Below are 22,474 nucleotides of genomic sequence, written 5' to 3' on the forward strand. Positions count from 1 at the left end.
CTAATATTCTTCATCCCTAACTGGGGGGACGCTACATCACAAGTAAACGGCGCCAGGGATAATTTAATCATTGCTGTACAACAGAAATCTGAGAGCAGGTGAACGGATTTTCATGAAATTTGGTGCTGGAGAGTTTCGCAACTATATAACAGAAACTTATATTTTCCGTTACGGTCGAATACAATAACGGACACTTTACATGAAGAACTGCATGAGTTGCCGAGCGCATGTCAAGTGTACCTCGCTGATTCGGTTGAATATTTGCTGGTGTTGGAGGGGAGGGAGGAAGAGGCGGAATATTTCGAAAAATTTGTAGAGAGAACTGAAACACGAAATTCAACAAAGTAAAGTTGTCCCTGTGCTTAACTATTTAAAACTATGATATGAATGCGTATGGGAGTGTGGCTGTTTAGACCCAAATTTTCTTGACCTCGGCACTAGTGGGAGGTGAGTGGTCAGCTTCATACCACGGCCGCTTTACCCCCTGGGAAAGTGTCCCCGGTACCCATTGGATAGGAGGCTGGGTGGAGCCCAGAACCGGTCTCGACTGCGTGGAGAAGAGAGAATTCTTAATTCTACAGGGACTCGAATTCCAGACCCTCCTTCGTTCCGCCCGTAACCAGTCGCTATACCGACTGCGCTATCCCATCTCCCACACAAAGTTCATAACCGATGTAAATTTCTAGTGAGTTTTATGCTTTACAAAGCAATCGAACAACTTAAAGCGATCTCGCCAGAACTGTTGCGCTAAGCAGACATTACACCTTACTTTTTTGCTCTGATATTAGTGGCAACAGTTTGGATCGAAAATGGAGCCTTCTGAATACTAGGTTAGTTCGACAACTAGTCACAAAGTTCGTTTTTTATAGTGGGCCAACTCTACTTTAAAAAATTACTTATCTTTAACCGTTTGAACACTTCCTACTGAACTCCACAGGGCTGGGGCCTTCTTCAGAAGCCAGTGTTACTCTCCCACTCAAGAATTCCCCAATTTTTATGGAACTCAGAAGTGCATTTCTTGCTTATCAGAACCTCTGCTTCATGCTGGTTTATATGTTGTGTCCTTGAACTCTAATGGTGGAGACGAGTGTTCCTTAGAAAGGTCAACCGACTTTCACCTTCATACAGGCGAATATGTCACAGAGATAGAACTCTCTGTAGCCACCATTGTGATGACCTTGAATCCCATGTAAATTATTTTGTTTTAAATCCCGTTTAAGTCACAAAATTCTGTTGTTTTGTGGGGGGGCAGAACTTTCAGGCCTAAGAGCTGGGATATAACTCCATGTTAAAAGTCAATCAACATTTCCGAGGGACATGTCTTCAGGGTCAAAAATAATGGAAGGAAGAAACGAAAATAAGAAGTTAGTAATTAGCTCTGCTTTCGAACTTCATTACGCTGGATTCTTGCTTGGCTAGGAGCGAGAAATTTTCATGAATACCGTTCTGAAAATCTCAAATGCAGTTTTCAAGGCTCCTGTGTTCTTACAGCCTTATATATTTAAGGCAAAAGCTCATTTCTCTAATTATTCTCTCCTCATGGAGCTTAGCAAGCAGTTGCGAACGGCAACACTGAAATCTTCGCTTGGGTCGTTACTGCGGTGTTTAGCTTTGCCGAAATAAATCCCTTAGACAGCAGCACCGCTTAGTGAATAGTGTTATTCTGTCAAGTTTAGTATCTTAATTTGCATATATCTGTCTTCCTAAAATCTATCAATTTAATCAAGTCAAGTACTTTGGACGATTTTTGTTACTTTAAATATTTTTATGATAATTAAAATGAGCTTAATGTTATTACACAAAGGAAATGGTTTTTACTTGATGACTTAGAATTAGAATGCAAAGTCACTGTTCACTATCCGTGCTATTGTACCTGCAGCAATGAAAGAGCTCCTATGATCTTTACACGGTGCATAGGAAGACAAGCGGGGGGCACGCGGTAGAGTAGTTGGTTGAAGCACTATGCTACAAGCAGGACGGTCATGGGTTCGATTTCCGATAAAGCCATTGGATTTTTCATTTTACCTAATCCTTCCAGCCGCACTATGGCATTGGGGCCACTCAGCCTCTAACAGAAATGAGTACCAAGAAACTTCCTTGGGTTAAAGGGCTGCCGACACTTAAGGCTGACAATCTCACTGCCATCTGTGAGCCGATTGTGTAGAAGATGTGGGAGGTTCAATATCTCATAACCTTATGGGCCTTCACGGCCTGTTACAGGGATAGCTTTACCTTTTCTTCTATAGAAAGTTAAGTAAAAATTTAACTATAGAGGTTAATGCATTTCATACAAAATCATACAGCCAGATGACGATCACGTGGGATGTAAGTTCGTGTAGTTTATAGTATACTATATATTATATTTCATAGGAACTTGTTGACTTCTTCTTCGTGATGGTTGTAGGCCGATGGAAAGGGGCAGCTGGTACCTATAAAACGTTAAGATCTACCTACCAAATTACATGGCGTACCATTGCAGGAAGACCATAATCCTAATATTCACCTGTGACAGAAACCCAGATCTCGAATACTCATTTAAATAAAAAAGGTAAAGGTAAAGCTGCCTCTGTAACACGCTCTGAAGGCCGTAGGATTGTGAGACGTCGAGGCTTCCACATTACTAGACAATCGGTTCACAGATGGCGGTAAGAATGTCAGCCTTACGCGCCGGCCGCTCTTTACTCCCTAGGAAGTTTCTTGGTACTCATTTCTGTTAGAGGCTGGGTCGACCCCAGGGCCATAGTGCGGCTGGAAGGACTGGGTCAATTGAAAAGAAACTGATGCCTCATCGGGCATCCAAATTGTGACCTTCTGGATTGTAGCATAGTGCCTCAACCATCTGCAATATCGCGTGCCCCACACAGCAGCTAGAGCCATCCTCTTTGCCTACACAATCGCTTTGACTTTAAGTGCCTTTTATTTTTCTGATATTTTATACATACCCTTAGTCCATCAGAACACAAATCCTTTCTGGTCTTCAAGCTTTTCTTGCACAGCGACTGACGAAATTGTAACGACTCTTATTCTTCTGTTGCTCCGGATATGCTGATTAACCTGAACATAAATTATAGTCGAAGACCGCAATAAACGTGCGCCATTGACATTTTGCCAGCCTCCATAAAATTTTCGACTCTTTCGTAGCTTCCTTTTGGCTCATAAAGTTATCGTTGTTCTTACATACATTTAATCAATTTTCACATTCTCTGACTGCAAAAATGAATCAGATATTGCTGTTATTCTTTGGTGCAGTCTATCAGCAGAGCAGCCACTCCTCCATTCCTTCACCACTCTTGAAATAACTAATTAAGTAGTACGTTGTGAAGGCGTATGGAGGAGTGGATGTACAGATCTACATTTTCTGAAGCTCGGCACTAGTTGGAGGTGAGTGGTCAGCTTCACGCACCGGTCGCTTTAACCCCGGGGAAAGACCTCCCGGTACCCATTGGACAGGAGGCTAGGTTGGCCCCAGAGCCGCCCTGGACAATGTGGAGAAGAGAAAATTCTTGACCATACCTGGGCTCGAACTACGGCCCCTCGGTCGTCCACCCCATACCCAGTAGCTATACTCTGTTCAAATAGCAATGGAAACCAGCTAGGTGAAAATGAGAGCTGCCAACATTGCGTTTGTTGTAAATTAAAATTACCTACTAATGTGGAGGAACCGTTCTTAAGAATCTAACAGTTACTCTCCTAATCATAATATTCTTCGCCTCTATGGAGCCATAATTTTCAGTACCGTGTTCAAATATGAACAAAATAACGAAATCTTAACTTCAGCGATATGAATCCAATTCAGATACTCAAATAAAACATCTTTAAGATCCGTGTGTACATTTAATTTCATTTTGCCTACGTTTACTTCCCGGTTTTGCTTAAAGTATCCAGGAATTTGTAAGCATCTCTCAACTCTCACGTGTCACTTTCGCAACACGCCTTGTCTTCCTTGCTTTGATATCTCTCGCAATATGTGGTTAGAATATTCTGAAGTTTATGGTCAGGAATAATCCTACGTTTAATTGATATTGATATAAATTAGAGGAGTTTGTACATCCCTGTTCCGTAAGGAGGCTGGATAAATCTCTTAACATCAGAGCGAGATAGAGAATTAGCTCGGATGACAGGCGAGAAGAGATTTTTCAAGTTCACTACCGCACCCTGTCTTGTGTGACACCCACTGTTACGCTTGTAGAGAAACAGAAATTCTCAACAGAATTTCTTATTATTTCTAAAGTCCTTTTGTGTAGCTTTCTATTAAAAAAAGACTAACATAAAACTTTTTGAAAAGACACCAAGTGTTACGAGTAGGATATTTTAGTTGGAAGCAGCAAATTTTATAAGAACGAGACAAAAAATGGTGATGTGAAGCTGCTGGACGGACTGCGCTTTGTCTCATATTGCTTTTGCTTTAATCCTAATGTCGTAATTAATGTTAATAGCATTTTATTTATATATGTAATGTAATTTTAATGATGTCTGTGGGAACAAAAATGAAGCAGCTATTTTAGAAAAAAACGCCCCTTCTACCTAAGTATGGTTTGTCACCCTTTCCTATTAAAAATTTCTTCAAAAGTAGCAGCCTTTACTTTATAATACGTTACTACTGAATATGAAGAAATACTTACACATTAGAGCTCTATTTCAAAGACTCGCTTTCTATATAATTTAAAGTATTAAACACTGAAAAGACCATGTAATATAATTAAGATAACATTATAAGTCATTAAATTTATGGTAATTCAAAACTTGAAGCACGGAGCATATGAAGATGTTCTAAGGTAGCCCCTTTATTTGCAATGCTGTTTCATATTACATACTTAAAAGTTTCAAAGATATTAGGTTAGAAAAATTATGTTAGTGGTTTTAATATAGTAACATCCTAATTGGTTGCACGGTAGATAGAAACGAGGACTTTTGATATTTTAATTAAGACACACGAAGTTACGTTAGTGTCCATTTAATTACATGCTCTTCAATTATGTTAATTTTAACTAACGTGCCATATCCGTGCTCGCAGTTACAGGTTTTGATACCAGAAATTCTACCAATACACACCCTAAACGTAACATGTCTCAGGTCCATTCAGAATTGTAACTAAAATCTGCTGCTGAAAGGACTGCAGGATTATACATAAGTACGAATGTTTACCCACTCTAATTACCGGATTATACCTTCTGATTTAAATCCTTGATAAACTATAATACTCGTTTTTTGCTACTCTGATTATGGCCCGATGTAGTTTGTAAATAGTGTGACATTTTTGTTCAAGGCAAAAACTATTAAGCTAGCATAGAGAGCCGTTGCTACGGAACGGCTCTGCAAACACGACATTCATTAGAAAACAGATTCAAAACACGCAGAAATGGTGTAACTTGGAACCGATGTTCTCTACGCGGTCCGTTCGAAGCTACGTGATGCAACAATAAAAATTTTGGGAGAGTATTTTTTAATTCACTTAGTGGGGAGTGGAGTCCAACTGGGTCTACTCAGCACGGCAGCCACGGATTGGCCTATTGTAGCCTGTCTCGGGTGATTATGATGATGGAGAATTTGGTGAAATGAAGATTGGCAGGGGAAACCGAAGTACTCGGAGAAAACCCGCCCCAGCGCCACTTTGTCCACCACAAGTCCCACTTAACCAGTCCCGAGATCGAACCCGGGCCGCCGCGGTGGGAAGCCAGCGACTAACCGTTTGAGCTATGGCGCGGCCTCCTTGGGACAGGTTTTCTCTATGCGGTCCGTGCCGAGTTTTTATAAGCATAACAAGTTTAGAGTTTAGCTGTGAGATATTCACCGGTCAATAAGGGCGTGGGCACGGAAGGTTAGGAAGCTTCAGAGTCGCAAGCCGTTACCAGGCGACAACCGGTGAAGATACAAGCAGACTGAAAGGTCTTCTTACGTGCTATAGTAAACTGAAGAGCATGTAAAATTAGTGTTAACGCTGTAGTTATTGTATTTACGTTCTCTAACAGTTCAATAAATTCAATTAGCAATTCAAAACCGGCATATAGTCACTCATTCACGTGACAATAGTAACACAGTAAATTAATAAGCATGTCAGTGGAAGGCACATATAATTTTATGGCGAATTAAGAATCTCCATTATAGAACCTTATATGTACAACTAATAGAAGTGTGGAACACAACACTGTGTACAATGACCGCCCACACAACGATTTCCTCAAGAATAATATTTAAATTAGACAAAATTAAATTAATTTCTATGAATATTCAGATTGAGGGCCATTAGGAAATAACTCTCGGGCCACAATCTGACAATCCTATATCTAAACGTCTTTCAGCTGCATGTGGGGCCAGCATTTGCTTAACACACACATGTTAATTGTATAGAAATAAAATTTAAATTTCTACCCGTAAAAGGACCATCAAAAATCTTCGCAAGAGAGTGGCTATAAATCCTACAATATCTACCTTCATATGTACTGTTAATATATATACTCGTATATACCACAAAATGCCGCTTGTGATATCACTGGAATGTCTGTCTCTGTGGTCTAGTGATCAGAGTTCCAGGCTACAGATCCAGAGGTTTGGGTTCGATTCCTGGGACTACCAGATTTTCTGAGAAGTAGTGAGTCTGGAACGGGGTCCACTCAGCCTCGTGAGGCTAATTGAGGAGCCATTTCAAGGAAATAGCGGCTCCGGTCTAGAAAACCGAAATTAACGGCTGTGGAGATTCGTTGCTCTGACCACGTGACACCCTCTATCTGCTAAATTTGGCACTAATTTCTCTGACAAGCGGCGGTCGCTCGGTCGGTATAGTTCGTTTGCGGACTAAAACCACAGAGTTCATTCTTTTTGTGTTGTTTTCTTTTAAACTTCCCGTTGACTACCGATGTTAGACTTGAATATCAGACAAGAGAAGAAGACAAAAGAGGAAACTTCTATTCCACTGTATATAAAGCCTGCAGCTCAGTGCCGTGTATAGAAACCCTTAAGCTATCGAACCGCGTTAATGGATGCACGGCTGCAAACTGCTCCATCATGACACTAGATAATTATGAGAGGTTGAGTGCGTTTCGTGAAGGTGTGGAGGTTGAGATGAATCCAGATATGATGAGACTGTACAGGCCTAACGCACTGACTTCAGGAGGCGCGAAATGAGACCCAGTATCACTGGTAAGAAGTCAAAGAAACTTGTACCTTGTTACAACACTGCTAATGCTTTTGAACGTCACACAATGAATTGTATAATCAGCGTGGTTATAAGGCTCCGGTCGATCACAATGGCCGTTCTGTGTAAGGCATGAAATATCCTCGCTCGCTGGAAACCTGGGATCGTGGGTTCGAATCTCACTCAAGGCATGGATCTCTGTGTTTCCGTTTATTCAGTGTTTGTGTTGTTGTGCGTGTACGTAGCGACCTTGAGACTGGCTGATCCCTCGTCCAAGGAGTCCTACCGTCTGTGTAAAAAAATTACGATATTGAAGAAGAGGCCAGGACCCGACATGGGGCTGTAGAACTGTTGATGGATGGATGGATGGATGAATGAATGAATAAGGCTCGAGCGCTATAGATGAACTTAGTCATATAATATAACTACGTCATTTCAAGTAATGTTAAATTACTTGAAAATTTAGGGGATTAGAAAAAATTAGAATATACAAAATTATAATTCTGCCTGTGGTTTTGTATGGGTGTGAAACTTGGTCTCTGACATTAAGGGAGGAACATAGACTGAGGGTGTTTGAGAACAGGGTGTTGAGGAGAATATTTGGAAAGAAGAGGGATGAAGTGACAGGAGGTTTGAGAAAACTGCATAATGAGGAACTTCATAACTTGTACCCTTCTCCACGTATAATTAGAATGATCAAGTCAAGGAGGATGAGGTGGGTAGGACATATAGCACGAATGTGGGAGACGAGGAATGCGTATAGGATATTGGTGGGAAAGCCAGAAGGAAGGAGACCACTGAGAAGACCAAGGCTTAGATGGGTGGACAATATTAAAATGGATTTTAGAGAGATAGGATGGGATTGTATGGACTGGATTGATCTGGCTCAAGATAGGGACCAGTGGAGAGCAGTTGTGAACACGGTAATGAACTTTCGGGTTCCATAAAATGCTTGGAAATTCTTGAGTAGCTGCAGAATTAGTAGCATCTTAATTAGCATATGGAGGTATATAAGCTACAAAAGCAGATGTAAAATTTGTGACGATATATTAACACATTTACTAATTTCTAGGGTATCACTCATCGCCTTGATTTAACAACTTTTCGGTGACCAGACTGTATCCGTCCTCAGATAAAGGCCTATCCAGTTGGGGGCAATTTTCGGAGCTGATCCCTGTATCCGAACATACGGACTAGATCTATTTATTTGCCCCAACCACAGATAACTCTGCTACTGAGTACGCCTTTATTTAAGAAAGGAGACAGAGTCCAGTCTCCGAAACGTTGCTTCTGAATAAAAAAAAGATAGACGGATAACGCCCAAAAAGTCAAAATTTATATAAAAACAGACTAAATTATGTATTTATTTAAGACAAAAACTTTCTGCACTACAGATAATAAGGTGAAATATCTGCTAAAATTAAAACGAAATTTTATGCACCTTTTTACCTAAAGGTTTTATTTAGTGGTGAATAATTTCATACAACATTCTTTTAATCATTTATGAAATAAATATATACTCAAAATCATCTTCACGTATCCTTCTGAAAGATCTTTCATTTTGTAATTTTTGTCTTCTTGCCGTTAACCGAAATATGTAGTGTGAAAATAAGTTCATCATAAAAAATTGTGATTTAACTTGTTGTCATTAATGATTCCTGCTCACTATACCTGTATAATTAAGATCTTTCACGTACAACCTAATTATTGCAGCTGCCTGCAATTTGGGTATGATGTACTCACGGTGATGAACATGAAACCGTGTAGTTCGGTAGGCCTTCTCATCTCAAAGCATAGGGCACTTCAAAATGCTCTCCACCCAACTTTTGTGATCACGGATCATAATTAAATCCGTCATGGCGAATTCCTCATCACTGCCGAAAATAAAGGTATGGTTGTTCCTGTGTCTAGTCCTTATGCACTGTACCATGAAGACGTGCAGTGGAGTGGATGACGGTTTCGTTTGTAAGGAACTTGCCCACGAAAGCTTTTCCTTTGATTTGTGTCACGTGTAGCTATTGTGGTTCCGAACGCTGAAGTTTGTTCTATGGGAGTAGATTTTAAAGGGTTGTGAAGATCATCTACAACTCTCAGAATTACTGGGTTTTTGGACTTTGTTCATCGTTTAGAGAAGGGGGACAAGTTTCAAAAACTCAATAATTCAGGGTGTTTTTTGATTTACCACCACTACAGGGGGCAATTTCCTTAAATTCAGGTCATAACAAACAACATCCATGGGACCTAACGTCTCTTGTATAACTTTTGTTTCCGATTTCCGTCTTATTCACAGAGCAGAGAAAGAGAACAACCGCCAGTTCTCTCCGTGTTGTAAAGATTCCTTTCACGGACTTGTCCACTTTTCTACAACCGGCGTGTCGAATTCTCGATGTCCCACAGAGCTTTACTGCCCCCCTCCTTCCGAACAACTCTGACCAACGTCCTGCCCACACCGCTGTTGAACGTATATCCTTAAACTAAGGAATTCTTTGTATCATGAATTCTCCCTACGAATTTGATGTTGGCATCCTTCATAATTTTACTACTTAAATGCAGGTTCATGATCATACGTCATGCCCAAATAAAACAGATGGCTGATTTCAGAAATGTTTTCCAAAATTAATTGCAAAGTATTCTTGTTATAATTGTTATATTCTTGCTATAATGTTACCTATATATACCAAATGATTTAATATTCAGAAACACGAGGTGCATTTATGTGTTTGTTGCAAGTCTCTGGAAATGCAGTGGATATATCCCCTAACGAAGATAAGGTGAGTTTTCTGTGAGAGGCGCCAAGGCTTATAAGATTGCGTCACTCGTAACAGAGTCCTGATAATTCTCGAAACATTGTTTACCTCTGCATGACTGAAAGTGAGAGGTCGGTTTCAAACTCTGAGTACACGACTGAGTATGCCTCAGAACCGGTCTGAACTTTGTAGAGAAGATAAAATTCCTTGTGCTCACCTGGAATTGAACCCCTGTCGTGCAGCCTCATATCACTTTTCTAACTGAGTTATTTTACACATGAAAAAAACTGCACCCTGCAACAACCAGGTGCTGAACTTTGCCCAGTCTTGCAAAATCGTGTGAAAAATATTCCTGATTACACGTCCAGGAGTCCCGCCGTCTGTATTTTTATAAAATGGTCAAGAGACTGAGAAATGAGTCTTATGCCTCGAAGTGGGAGCGAAGAGGAAAGAGGAAACTCGGCTATTCCGGGTGTCCCAGGAATTCCATGTCTGTCCGTAGGTGGAATTACGACTTCACTTCTTACATTTCATCAGTTGTTAATTCCTGTAATTGCATTTCATATTTATAACAATTTGAGGTCGAGATATCTCAGCCCGTACACAGGCGGGCTAAAGGCTGGATGGCTGGAGTTCGATTCCCGGCAGTTGAAAGAGATTTTTCTCCACTCTGCTGGGTCCAGACCGGCTTTGAGGCCCACCTGAGTACCTGGGTGCTCTTTTCCCTGTAGTAAAGCTGCCGGGGCGTGAAGCTTAATATTCACATTTAGTCTACTAGGAAACTTCTTATGTTTCGGAGGAATTTGCAGCCTCTATCTGAAGGTGGGCATAGCTGTTTCCTCCGAAACGTCGATATTTCCTATCAGAATACATGACGTCACATTCCAGAAGAGAAATTTCTTTCAACATTGGAACAGTTCTTAAGGAAACATAGCGTGGCGTGAGGCTGTGGACCGAGCGCAGCGGGGTCACGTAAGCTCCAGAACGGAGTACTGTAAACACGGTAATAGAATTTCGGTTTCCCTGAAAGAGAGGACATACTTGACGGAACGGAGCAACAACTGGGCACCGGTTTCTCAAGACCTAACCTGCCCCATACAATGACTTTGTCAACTAAACTACGTAAAACATTCCAACTCTAGGCAAAGTTGCCCTTAGGGGAAGTGGAGGTATAACTCCACCATTCTTGACCTCGGAACTAGATGAAGTAGCAGATTCACGCCACCGCCGCTTTACCTCCTTGGAGAAGAGCCCGATAAACATTGATTAGGAGTCTGGGTGGCCCCAAGGCCTATCTAGAAACTGTGGGGAATAGAACAACCTTGCCCTACCGGGAATCGAACTAGGGCCCCATCCCGTAGCTCTGACTATACTGTGTTGTCCCGACTCCCTAGAGAAGAACGAAAATCATTTACTTACATTTTTGCGTCAGTCTGTATGACTGGTTGACTGAATATCACTGCCCGAACTAAGTGACTGGTAACAAGTTTCGCACAATGGCTGGCCACATTCCCCACAGGGGGCCGTATCCACAAACCAATCTCAAATTTCCGATAGAATATATACTCTTTCTGTTGTTATCTTCTACATGTCAGATGGGGATCTCTTACACATTCAGGGGCACATCAAAAGACCAGATAAGTGAGTAACGTATGTTTAATAAAATATGTTCTGTTGCTAGTTTATTATAAAATTGTTCGCAGTATTATCCTGTAACTGAAGTTGTTGCCTGCCTTGCAATAAGTTTCTTTTAATTATACAACATTCTTCTATATCATTTTGCCTGACAAAGAGAACCTGTGGATTGAATTCACTAACATGTCGAAACACGTAAGGATAAAGATGTCCTTGAGCTAAAGGACCAGTCCAGTATGGAAGAGGCGAAGTATAACAACGCGTATTCTTAACCTGATACTAGGCTTGTGCTGGATAATTGTTCAGCTTCAAGCTCCGGTCGCTTTATTCCAACGGAAACAGCTCCCTCACTCATCGTAAAGAAGATTATCTATCAAATATAACTTTTAGTAGTTAGACGTTTTGTTTATTGATTAAAATATGTCATATATTTCGGCCGTGTAGGGTTATCACCAGAGATCTACGTGTTGGCAGAGGCTTTCGTAAGTTTTTAGCTGTACATTTACATTTACATCTATACAACGGAGAGCGTACAGACAGACATATAATTTTGTGGACGTTCTGGCATTTATCGGTGTTATTCTTTTATTCAGATCTTATCTACCATATGATTGATATTGCCTTACTGCTTCATTATCTGCAAAGATAACATGATATAATTAGTCATGTTTCTTTAACCTGTGTTGGGGCTCTTAAGAAATGAACTTTGGTTTCATACCTGTTGAAGGAAAAAAGCCAGGGAGTAATTTCTGTAGTAAAACAAAATAATGAAAAAAGAAAAAAATATCCGTAGTTTGAGTCCGCAAGCGAACTATACCGACCGAGTGACGACCGCCTGTCCACGAAGTTAGTGCCGACTTTAGCGGATACAGAGTGTCGCGTGGTCAGGGCTTCGAACACCCACGGCCGTTAATTTCGGTTTTCTAGACCGGAGCTGCTATTTCCTTGAAATAGCTCCTCAGTTATCCTCACCAGACTGAGTGGACCCCGTTCCAGACCAACTACGTCTCGGAAAATCTGGTAGTGCCGGTAATCGAACACTGGATCTCTGGATCTGTGGCCAGGAACTCTGACCACTAGACCACAGAGGCATCAAAAGCTATAATAAAAACTACAAATAAACTACATCTTAACTACATTTACCCCACCGCGGCGGCCTGGGTTCAATTCCGGATCAGGTCAAGTGGGATTTGTGGTGAACAAAGTGGCGCTAGGGCAGATTTTCTCCGAGTACTTCGGTTTCCCCTGCCGATCTTCATTCCACCAATTGCTCCACAATCACCCCTCACCTATCATCTGGGGCTGGTACAGTAGGCCAGAAGTGGCCGCAGTACAAGGGACTTAGTCCCACCCCACTAGCAATAAAAAAACTAAACGTACACTAAAACATTTTCAAATTAAATAGAATTAGTAATGTTAGAAATTTAAGGAATTTAACTGATGATAGAAATTTAAGTTCTTACGGTGGCGAGTATTGAGATCAAAACTAAGACTAATTTGTAAGTGGTTACCGATATTTCGAAGGGGCTGCGTCTCTCTTCATTGTACAGGAGGCAGCGGCGCACTCGAACCGGCTACACTGACGCACAGCACAATATAAGCTATTCCCTCCTCAGCGAAAATTACTATTTTGTGGCATGTTACGCCGTGTAGTCTTGCAGAAGCTTACATTAGTATTGGAGGAACGTACCGCTCCTATCTTCAGACGTGAAAAGACAAGCCAAAGATATCACAGTCTGTTTGCTGTTTGTTTTGTTTGCTTGATTCCTTGTATCAATGAAGATAAAAGACGCACTTTTCTACGAAATGTCGGCAAAATTCTGTAAGACTGTACGGCGTAATATCCCAGAAGACTGTAATCTTAATGGCCACCATGATGAGAACCTCAGTCATCAGACAAGCCAGTGGCTCAGTTACTCAAGAATGTCCCAAAATTCGATGTAACCCAGAGGTTCATTACCGTGTTCACAAGAGCCACTTACTTGTCTCTATGCTGAGCGAGATGGATCCAGTCCACACTTTCCCCCTCTCTCTCTCCCCTCCTACCTACGTCTAGTTATTCCCTGTGATTTCTTTGATCCTGGCAAAGGACATTTAGAAGATGAATGAACTTTTGAAACGTACTGTAGGAACAAGTTCGATTCCCTGACTCTGCCTTTCGGTCAGAAAGAAATCACAAGAATAAAGAGTCTCTCTTTTGATTCAGAACATCATGTCGGCTTCACGACGTCTATTCACTTACAAACACGTTTCTTTGTTACCTAATCAGTTCAGAATCACGCGCTTAACTGCTTATTGTTACGTGACTAGTGGATAATTCGGCGGGGGGTGGTAGGTTGTATAAAGGGGATGATTTCCTCCTGAGGGCTGGCTAGTGGTTGGACTGAGTACGCAGAACCATCTGGTGTGGACTCTAAAATGTTCGAGGGGGTGCTTTGTTGATCCCTTGTGTAATAACCCAGAGGAAACTGCGTTATCGTGTTGACAAATCCACCGACCCCATTTTGTGGCCTCCCCTCAGCCTAGAAACAATTTAGCTGGCAGTCGGACTAATGAAATTACAAATATGTGAACATGAGATTATTCCTTGTTTCCTTTCATTGTTAATACCTGGATAAAACGCTCGCAGGGACGCCGCGTGGGAACTTATCCTAGAAACGGTTTTAGGCTTGTTCGCATCATTGCTGAGTTCTTAATAAAAACGCTCACTCTATCTGTCTGTCTGTCTGTCTGAATGTAACGAGATAAGAACGTCAAATAATTTTTAAACATATCTGATATTATATTAGATCTGAAAAGCACAATAGACCACTGTAGGTCGCGGTGCAAGGGCCGAGAAGGCCTAGCCGTCGTACATACATACATATAAGATTTGAGGTGACCATGAAGAAAGCAGTCTTCTGGGATGTGGCGCTGTGTAGATGTGGTCTTAACCGACGTTTCGGATGAACGTATCGCCTCCATCTTCTTGCACCTGCTCTCACTGTTTCTTCGCTTGCGGATTCCCTCATATTTTCCTTCTACCCTGAAGATGGAGGCGATAAGTTCTTCCGAAATTTCGGTTAACACCACATCTACACGGCACCACATCCCAGAAGACTGCTTTCTTCATATCTGATACTGTCTAATTTAAGTAAAATTTGTCAGTGTATTCCAGATTTGTTTGAAAGTGGAAAACAGTAACTGCTACACTATGAAGATCTACACAAATTTCAGCTCAACTCGCGCCTAAATCGTTAAATATTTATCAGACAAAGGCCGCGCCATAGCTCAAGCGGTTAGTCGCTGGCTTCCCATTGCGGCGGTCCGGGTTCAATCCCGGGTCTGGTCAAGTGGGATTTGTGGTGGACAAAGTGGCGTACTTCGGCTTCTCCTGTCAATCTTCATTCCACCAATTGCTCCACAATCACCCTCACCTATCATCTGGGGCTGGTGCAATAGGCCAGAAATAGCCGCAGTACGAGTACAATGGACTTAGTCCCACCCCACTAGCAATAAAAACAATATAAGAGCAAAACATTTTTTGGAACAAAGTTTAGCAAGAAAAATAGAATACACATTTTATTCTCAGTGTGCTTTTCCGTAAGTTTCAAGGCAGTGAAACTAAAGACATCGAAGGCAGCAAAACTGTTACGTTGCGTGTTCATTACCTGACTTTGTTCTCATGCTCTGAGTTAGTGTTCCTTTCGCAATGTTGGTATTATTTGTTGCTGCAGCTACTGTAAAAAATAGCACATTTATTTTTTTGGCATGAAGCCCTTTCAAATATCAAAAGGAAACTGTGAGAAGTAAAGTTCATCAGACTGCCTTACATCAGTAACTTGAACTGCTCTATGAAGGTACTGAACTTGATTAAATAAAAATATATACTAAACTACAGAATGGTTGTGAAACTGGTCTCTGACATTAAGGGAGGAACATAGACTGAGGGTGTTTGAGAACAAGGTGGTGAGGAGACTATTTGGACCGAAGAGAGATGAAGTGACAGGAGGTTGGAGAAAACTGCATTATGAGGAGCTTCATAACTTGTACTTTTTGCCAAAAATAATGCGACATATACACGTAGATCTATTGCTAAGCAACGACACGGTAAACATATTCCCGCAGAAGCGTAAGGGCGCAATAATAGGACGTTCATTGCTAGACAACGATCAGTAAACAAGTCTTCTCAACAACAGAGAAGTTGTGTTTCTGCGTGTTCCGTACAGTGGGGCTTATGAAGGGTCAAAGAAAGTCCTGTGAGTGAGATTCATTCATGAGTAATCTGTCAGACGACAGGTCCACAGCCTCTTCCTAAACAGTTCCTCCACTTAATGCGATCTTCTGTTTTTGGGAAGAGACTATCCAGGAAAAGTGATAATGTGGTAGTTTTTCCATTTGCTTTCCACATCGCAGTACAACAGCCGTTCAAACCACTCTGGTCACGCCTGTTGCTATACTAAATTGAACCNACGAATTTTGTTGCACATTCGCTCTTACAATCACACAATTTACAGATTCAACTTTTCTGCCATTGGCAGTATCACAAATACTGGACTGCAATTAACTGGTGANGGTCAAGAATTAGGTCGAGTGCTTTAGATGCCAGTAGAAGATTGATAAAAAATATCAAGAAAAGAAGGCGGCGTAAAGAAGACTTAATGTATGATTTTAAGTGACGGTGAGACAGTTATAAATCCGTTGCCAGGATACGACTAGTGAAGACTCAGAACCTTAGTGCGAGTGTAACGGTGAACAGCGATAGCGCTGTCCCGAGTACTGTGTATAAGGCGTCAATAAATCGAATCATCCAATCCAAAACCCCATATACTCCTATAGTCACCTCTACACGTGACAATAATTAGAATGGTCTAATGAAGGAAGATGAGACGGCATGCCATGTAGCACGCATGAGGGTGAAGAGGAATCCATGTAGGATTAAGTGGGAAAACAGATAAAAAGAAAGCATTAGAAAGAACAAGATGTAGGTATGTAGATAATAATGAAATCGATTTTAGAGACATTAGATAGGGTGGTATGGACTGGATTCATCTGGCTCAGGACAAGGAGCAGTGGAGGGCTCTTGTTAATGCGGGAATGAACCTTCGTGTTCCATAAAATTTTGCCGAATTCTTGAGTAGCTGGGCAACTGACGGCTTCTCAGGAGGGAGTTCATTTGTTAGGGAAGTTTCTGTCGGCTAAAGCGGATGACGCAATACCGACTCGAGCGCTAAGTTTCACAACTGCCATTTTCTGCTCCACTTGTTAGCACATAAGGAACATTTAGAACTACAGCATCATGACAGACAGGAAGGCTTGAACTCAAGCAATATGTATTTGTGGTTTAGTTAACGATGATCTCAGCAGCTCATATTACACAGTGTCGGCTCCTGGGATGAGTAGTGAGAAATGAGATAGAAAGAACGTGGAAGACAGAGAACGAAGTCTAACTTGAGGTCCTATCCCGACATTTGACTAGAGGAAAACCAGGAAAGAATTTTATCATCATACACGGTCTTTGGGATATGGCTTGAACCCGGGACCTCCCGAGTGTAAAATGAATCTGGTAACATTACTCGACGGGAACGTATGAACTCGAAGGGGGGGGGGAAGTTGAGACGGGTATAAGAAGCAATACAGTATATACTGTCACGTGTTGGGTGTATAATGCGACAAATAACTTCACGCCTTACTGGATATAACGAATTTTGTTGCACATTCGCTCTTACAATCACACAATTTACAGATTCAACTTTTCTGCCATTGGCAGTATCACAAATACTGGACTGCAATTAACTGGTGACTGACTCACTGCTGGGTAACTCGTAACTCGTAACTGCTGCCTTGAGAACTGTCTTCGGCGGCTGTGTAGTTCCCTTACAAACCTTCAGCCGGACAACGGGAAAACAGTTACGTAATAGGCACCACTGTTGTCTGGCGCCGTGTTTACCGAAAGCCTAGCAACGCTGTCGGGAGTTGTTTACGGCTGCATAGCAACCGCTGCGTCCCGTGTTGCGTCACCGCTGTTTACTCGCCTTGCATAGCGACTAGTGTGCTGGGATTCTGCTCACTTCGGCTCCGCTCGGCAGGTAACCGCTGGCGGGGGGGAGGGTGTCCTCCATAGCGCAGCACGTCACACTATATATATATACCGCGAATATTTGAAGGGATTCTCGTCGCTTCAGGCTACAAGCTCAGCCATGGTCATCACGGTTCAACCTTATCAGAATTCGTCTGACACGTCAAATGACACCTCCCTCCCCCAGTATAAGCACTCTCTAAGGAGTACCTTAACTCCATGGAGTACAGCCTTTCTTGAGAAGTTAGTAGTCACTAAGTTTAGAAATTCCCCGGTTTCATGGAACCCAAATATTCATTACCGTGTTCACAAGCCAAATTCTGGATCCGGTCCTAATCCAGATAAATATGGAAGCAGCCTTGCCACCAACGGTCTCTGAGTGCACTGGATTCTTCTTTTTTCTTTCAAATTTCTGTATCTAATGTTTGTAGATCTTTGCCTTCCTTAACCTTTACATTCTCTCTGTACCTTATCCTGTTTGATTCAGTGCCTCCAATAATTGGTGAAGAATAGAAATTGTGAAACTCCTCTTTATGCATTCTCCAGAAACCGACTCCCCATGACATATGACATGAAAATGCTATTAACATAAAACTGACACCGCGCTTCAGCAGTACGACATGGCGTGAGGTAGCAAAGCTCCGCTCTATCTACGCGGCGGCCACAGTTAAATGTTCTCCTTCCGCTTTCCGTTACTCCTTTACAGGTTTAGAGAAGGCCAACTGAGCCAGTAGAGCCGACGTGGCTGACCCTGTAAGGAACTGAACCGCTTTAGTCCAGTCCAAAGCTACTCACTCTGCCGAGGAAATTGTTCCTGTACTTAATTAAGCACCACACCATGATGACGTAGGGAGCAGTGGAGGTATAGCTTCGCTATTATTCACTTCAGCACTAGATTGAAGTGTGTGGTCAGCTTCACCCTCCGGTCGCTTTGCACCCTGCTCCTCTTGACTACAGCCATTATTCGAAATAGGTTTTAACGTTTGTTTTCTTGTACATTCAGGTCACATATTTTGATCTAGAACACAATACTTCCGCTCCACAATCACTTATTTAATACTTCAATTAAATATAAATATATAATCATATAAATTCAGACGGAGGAAAGTTTTGTTTGATTGCTGTAGAAAAAGTATACTTCGATAAGCATCGGGTATTTTTCGGAGAAGATTAATGATTGCTTTGCAGTCTCAGAGCGTGTTCGAGAGACCTCTGTTGAGTGCGGAATACACAAGTTATGAAATGTATGCATAGAACTACTGCCGTTCAATTATCTCAACCACAGAAGACTTACTGTAAATGTGTATAAGGTACAGACTACTTCATGATCACTGGGTTCCTGTCTTTGTCCATCGTCCGGTGTTCTACAGAGCGAGAGAACACAGCGTTTCGGAAACTGGATCTGTTTCCTTCCTCAGGTGAGGAGGAGACATCTACTCACTGGACCAGTAATTGAAGTTAGCTCTTTCTAAAGGCAGGTGTCTCCCCTCTCGCTTGAGGACTGAGAGACATCAGTTTTCGAAACGTTGTGTTTTCTAGTTTTTAGAATAACAGGCAAAGAGCAAAGTCCGAAATCCAGTAATTCAGAGTGGTATACACCACTGTCAGAACCCTTTAGAATCTACTTGGTAAACAAAGGCAAAGATGTCCAAATTGTTAACAAACTACGCACTACGCTATGAAGGCGTCTGGGGGAATTGATGTATAGATCCATATTTTCTTGACCTCGGCACTAGCTGGAGGTGAGTGGTCAGCTTCACGCCCCGGCAGCTTTAGTTTCGGGGAAAGAGCCCCCAGTACCCATTGGATAGGAGGTTGGCTGGGCCTCAGAGACGGTCTGGACAGTATGGAGAAGAGAAAATTCTGACCCTACCTATACTCAAACTCCGAACTCTCTGTCTTCCAGTCCGTAGGCCGTCGCATTACCGACCGCGCTACACCGGCTCACAGAATCTACATGGAATGTGTTTTATTTTCCTCTGAGATAGATATATATATATAGCATCACTTACGCTCAGGGCACGTCCAGAGAACACACGCCAATGTCTTATTTTTACCGATTGTGATCTGAATTTGAATATTTCGGCAAGATTTTATTAAATCTCCCAAATACCAGTCTTCATGAAAGCGTTTATCAGTTCATACGAACAGACAGACCGAAGAAGGGAACTACTCAAACTGGTAGGCAGTCTTTAGGGTCACGAATGTTTCTAAAATGTGTACGAAATTTTCATGTGCCAAATTATGTGGACGGAGCGTTCTGGAAGCTGGTACTAACGCATTGTACGAGACACCGATGCGCGCTAACACAAAGCAGTGTTATCCAACTCCAGCCTCTATTACTGGTCCACGGAGAGGGGACAGCGTCAATGAATAGGGTCAGAACGAGTTCTTTGTTCCCCCAGACAGCTCGATTTAGGCTTAATGTAATCCGGGCATTGTCATGTTAAACTTTACAAGAGCCTGCACTGTTGCCAACTTCACAATATTGTCTCAATTATTTGACCTTTTTTGAGACGCTTCAAGTATGCATCATAAAAACGACGTGTCTGTTGTCTCTCAAATCTGCAACTCTGTATCTCAAAATGTACTATTTACAAACTGAACACTTGAAAGCGTAGTGGAAACTGATTTGAAAATTCAGAAACCTCTACTAGTCACACATATTGTATTTGGGTTTTTCGTATTATTCTGTGAATAAAAAGTGATTATTTCACTATACAAAATTAACCAGTCGGTTTCTGTAAAGGAAACGTAGTGTGTTTACTGTTACGTAGAAATTTAAATTTTAATTATTATTTAAATTAAATTTATAAATTGAATTTTTGTCGTTCGTAAGTCGAATGAATATTGAGAGCGGGTAAATGTCATGTTTTATGTTTCCTTAAAGTGAAACGAAATATCTTTCACTTATCTCCCCTCCACTTTTCCTTCTCTCTCTCTCTCTCTTGCTTTATTTCGTGGGTAAAATGCAAAGAAAGTCGAGGTTAAGCACACAAAGCGTCGATGTGTTTCTATGTCTAAGTACGTGTAGTACCATGCGAAGAATACGAGTAATTATGGGGGGGGGGCAGATATTCTCTTGCTGAATATGAACATACACACGCTCTATTGTCTTTGACAGATATATATAATATTGCAAATAAAATGAACAAGAAGGAATGGACTACGAATATAACACGCAATGCAGGTGTGAAAAATTTGTATCCAACTGCTATAAGAAAACTTGAAGGGATGGGACCACTTGAGACAAGCAGTCAGAGACAGGAGAATAATATTAAAAATAGATACTGAGAAACTAGTATAAATTGCATTTGTATTTCAGCTGGAATTTTTGAAGTTATCAATATCAGTAATGAAATTGCAGCACACAATATATTGACAAACAATGTATGTGCAAGTGTACATTTTTGCTTGCGAAAACAACCTTCTGTGGGCAAGCGGCAGCGTAGTTGGTTGAGGCACTATGCTACAAGCCGGAAGGTCGTGAGTTCAAGTCCCGACGAAGTGTATTTTTTTGATTTACCTAATCCTTCCAGCCGCACCTTGGCCCTGGGTTCGACTCAGCCTCTAACAAAAACGAGTACAAGGAATCTTCCTTGTGGGTAAAGGGCGGAAGTCTCCTAAGGCTGACAGCCTTACCGCCATCTGTGAGCTGATTTTGTAAAGAAAATATGGGGAACCTCGACGTCTCACAACCCTATGGACCTTCACGGCCTGTTTCAGGGTTAGCTTTAAAAACAACCTTCTTCATAAATTCCTTATCTCAGTAACCGGAAATATTTCTGGAAAAACAGTCGCGTTTGTAAGACAGAATAAATTTAGTTATTTTATTGCCAGTGGGGTGGGACTAAGTCCCTTGTACTGCGGCCACTTCTGGCCTATTATACCAGCCCTAGATGATAGGTGAGGGTGATTGTGGAGCAATTGGTGGAATGAACATTGGCAGGGGAAACCGAAGTACTCTGAGAAAGTCTGCCCCAGCGCCACTTTGTCCACCACAAATCCCACTTGACCAGACCCCGGAATCGAACCCGGACCACCGCGGTGGGAAGCCAGGGACTAACCGCTTGAGCTATGGTGCTGCCCAATTTAGTTTGTTAGAATGACAAAGTACTGAGCGGTGAAGCTGTGTGACCCATCTGAAAGACATGGAAGTGTTGGAGTACGACTTTTCCATATTCTGGAGATACAGCACTGATCCAGCTGAATATAGTCCACATCCTCCAACCAAAAAGCTTTAAGATTATTTTTAATAGCATCTTTCTAAATTCTATGTCCTTCTGGATATCCGTCCTAAATTTTATATGCATTTCTAATCTCTCCCATACGTACTTTGTATCCCTCCCATCATTCCGCTTTATTTCATCGTATTGTAGCATGTAGACCCGTTGATAAGTAATAACACTCCAAACAACGCCCGCTGCTAGGCAACAGATTCCTAACATGTAAAATTGAACAACAGAGGAACAGTGTTTTCTGCGAGGCTCGTGCCGAGATGCTGTAAACGGAACAAATCTTAGGGCGTAGTCAGTAGAGTGACATTCGTAAACCTGTAAGGACGTAAGCAGAGGACATTGTTAGGATCCGTTACCAGTACGCGGCTAGTGAAAAGAAGCTGGGGAGACTGTAGTGTAGTAAGAAGACGAATTCATGAATTAGGGAGAGCGTTATAATTACTTGCAGTTACGATTGGTAAGTTGACAATAAATCCCATCACCATTCCAAACCTGTGACAGTATTAATATCTGACGAAAAGTATAATACGTACATGAAGTCCTTCACTGCGCAGTTTTCCGCGTTTTTCTGTCACTTATTTGATACGGAATCATTACTTGAACTGAAAACTGGAAACAGCCTGAAGTTTATGGTAAACGAAAGAAGACTGAGGAAAGATCCGCC

The sequence above is a fragment of the Cryptotermes secundus genome, unplaced genomic scaffold (assembly GCF_002891405.2).
Source record: "Cryptotermes secundus unplaced genomic scaffold, Csec_1.0 scaffold6, whole genome shotgun sequence".
NCBI classification, from domain to species: domain Eukaryota; kingdom Metazoa; phylum Arthropoda; class Insecta; order Blattodea; family Kalotermitidae; genus Cryptotermes; species Cryptotermes secundus.